Source organism: Sinocyclocheilus grahami, unplaced genomic scaffold (assembly GCF_001515645.1).
Source record: "Sinocyclocheilus grahami isolate Dianchi unplaced genomic scaffold, SAMN03320097.WGS_v1.1 scaffold459.1, whole genome shotgun sequence".
Classification (NCBI taxonomy): domain Eukaryota; kingdom Metazoa; phylum Chordata; class Actinopteri; order Cypriniformes; family Cyprinidae; genus Sinocyclocheilus; species Sinocyclocheilus grahami.
The window spans coordinates 542827-545905 of NW_015505638.1; the positions used below are offsets into that span (position 1 = coordinate 542827).

The 3079-nt window shown below is 35.8% G+C and overlaps 1 long non-coding RNA gene across 4 annotated transcripts; it reads left to right on the plus strand.

Annotated features, from left to right (window-relative positions):
• The first annotated feature begins 331 nt into the window (after positions 1 to 331).
• LOC107552806 (uncharacterized) lies at positions 332 to 2115 on the plus strand. Of its 4 annotated transcripts, none has more exons than XR_001604897.1 (3): positions 332 to 358; positions 1393 to 1509; positions 2026 to 2115. It is a non-coding gene; the product is annotated as an uncharacterized lncRNA (long non-coding RNA). The 4 variants fall into 4 exon arrangements; XR_001604898.1 differs by lacking the exon at positions 332 to 358 and adding an exon at positions 417 to 450; XR_001604896.1 differs by lacking the exon at positions 332 to 358 and adding an exon at positions 470 to 587.
• Positions 2116 to 3079: the final 964 nt, after the last annotated feature.

Genomic DNA, 3079 nt, shown 5'->3' on the forward strand with positions numbered 1-3079 from the left:
TGAAGAGGTTCTAACACACAGGATAACATTCAACAATAACCGACAACCAAAGGAACTGAGGAGGGAACTTAAATACACAGACAAGAGAGGGACTAAATGACTTAATAATAATCAAGGGGGAAACAGAAAATAGAAAATAAGTCCATGAACAGAACAGAACCATGACAAAAAATGATATCTCGATATTTTCTGGGATTTTATCGATAACAATAATTTGACTGAGTGTTACTGTGCTGATATCTTAAGGACTACAGTGGACAGCTGACTCCTACATTTTTTTATATTCTTCATATTGTGTGAATCAAACACACCTGAACAAGCTATTCAAGGTCTTCAGGATTACTAAGGCTACAGACAAGTGAGTTGTTTTTTTCAGGGTTGGAGCTAAACTCTGCAGGACATCGGCACTCCAGGACCGACGTTGCTTAACCCTGAACTATATGAAATGATGTAAAGTCCCCATATCTTGAATTTTGTGATGCATTTTATTAGACTGAATCATGCCGTGAAAGAACGCACTCTAAATGCGCACGCGCACTAATCTAACCTAATAGACTTCACGTCATGTGTGCGTGCACTCTCTGTAGGTGTGTTTTGTTTGGATTTTGCAATATACTCGATAATGTCAAACCGCACATAGTAAAACAGCAATTAGGAAATGTGTAGATTCGGTGGCGAACGCTGTTACCTGCAAACTCCGTCCCACAGGCTTTACAGTGAACGCAATGCATAGAACCATTTTCATAGCGGAGCCACTAGAAGTCTTTCAACCACTCTCTCCGAAAACTGTACGCCTTCTATTTGGCTGGTGGATCAACATTCACCACATGATCGCTATCACCAGCACCATTATATGTAACTTTAGGTGGTTCACAAAAAAAATCTGTCAGTGTTTCTTTTTTTATTTTCTCTCTTCTTCAGCCTTTTTTCATTCCCCGCGGTAGTTAGCCTGTCACCTGACAACGGAAAGCAGTGACTGGGTGGTTGACAGCTAATATTAACCAAACTCAAATCTGCATTAAAGTTAAGAATGTAAAGATATAGTTTAATTGGTTATGTAGCCTAACGTTTCATAGAACTGCAGACAGGTCACCGTATCAACACTCAGAAGGCACATACTCTGAACATTTTTAGAGAAATGAAAACAGGTCGCACGACAACAATTATATGCACTCGCACAAATGCTCCCAAATATATTTTGAGGTCGCACTCGCACAGATTACATTTCGGGATCATATGCGACCCAAATGGTCGAAATTTCGAGCCTTGTATAGCAATAATCTTCTAACCGCTTAAGTATAATTTGTAATGCACAGTTGTCCACTATATGTGAACATTTGTTTTATTTATAGATGAAGGCTGAAACCCTTATCAAGATTGTTCTTTCCCTAGGTAACCGCCCCCTTGGATTGAACCCTAGTAAACTTCTGTACATGGTCTCAGATCTGAAGCTGCTGTCTGAGTATGTTGGAGTCCCTATGTTTTCATCTTCAAGCCTTTCTGAGAAAGGTATTCAAGCCACCGTTTCTCTCAGATGGTTCTTATGAACAGATTTATAATGCGCAATGCAAGACATTTGATTTCTTTCTCTTATAAAGAAAATAACAGGTTGATATTTTTATTTTTATAAAGGCTATTCCAGTTACTGTCAAGATAAAAAAAAAAATTAAATGATTCTCTTGCAAGATAAGTATGTTATTCATGCTTTGTTATTAAATATTCTATGCTAATTTGTCTACATCACTTTCCAGTCATAGTTTATATTTAGCACTACAATGACATGGACATGGAAAAACTGACTACAGATTTAAGATTTGTAAAAACTGACATCATGGACAACTGAAAATCACCGGTCAACAAGTGTCCTGTTTATTAATACTCAGATTTGAGTTTATTATTATTATATTCCTATATTTACCATACAATTTTCTTGATAATTTGTTGTGCTGTATCATGATTTAAATCATAAAATTGTTGGTGATGTACTGTTCATTGTCCATTAATTCTCTTTTTTTTATATTCCAGGAGAGAAGTGGATGGGGCAAACCCACAGCCACAATGTGATCACTACTTCTCCCTGCTCTGTCTATTTGAACAACTTCTAAATAAAATGTTAAAGTGGTGTAAATTCACACTGTTTTCTATTCTGTTTATTACATTCATGAATAAGCAAAAATAGATCTATTTTGTTGTCATTTGTTAGGAAAACCATTAGTTGACATTTGTAGACAAGCAAATTTTTAACAAAGGATAATAATGTCTGTTTTGATGGCTCATTTGTCGCCACCTACTAGCATAAATGTAACATCAACAATCGAATCAGAATCTGAAAGACTCTTTTTGGTCAAAATCAAGTGACTCGAGTCTCTGAAAATCAACAAGGAGAAATAGGTAAGAATCTGGGCCCGTATTCACAAAACATTTTATCTTACCACTAAGAGTTCTCCTAAATAGCAGTAAATGTTTTTAGCAAAGAGTTTTCTCTTCAAATCTATTCACAAAGCTGCTGAGAAAAACTTTTACTAAGGAATAGAGAGAAGTCTTAAGCTAAGAGTAAAGGCAGGGTTGACCTCGTTGCTATGGATGATGTCAGCATGCTTACTAGCTATGCCCACAGTGATTGGCTGATAGTCTCTGCAGAGATTTATACATATAAATATTCTATAGTAAAGAGTTTTCTCTTAAAATCTATTCACAAAGCTGCTGAGAAAAACTTTTACTAAGGAATAGAGAGAAGTCTTAAGCTAAGAGTAAAGGCAGGGTTGACCTCGTTGCTATGGATGATGTCAGCATGCTTACTAGCTATGCCCACAGTGATTGGCTGATAGTCTCTGCAGAGATTTATACATAGAAATATTCTATAGTAAAGATAAAGGTTTAAAAATAAAAATGTTGCCACATTCAAATAAAGATTTTAAAATACAGGCCAAGTGTCACTATAATAAACATGTGTTTAGCTAATTGTCAGCCTCTTACATGTATGCTTCTCAATATTAGTGAATATGCATATAAACAGCCTTTTATAAACAGAGTAGAATAATCATGGCTGACAGTAATACATGTAAACGTAAAAGAAAAC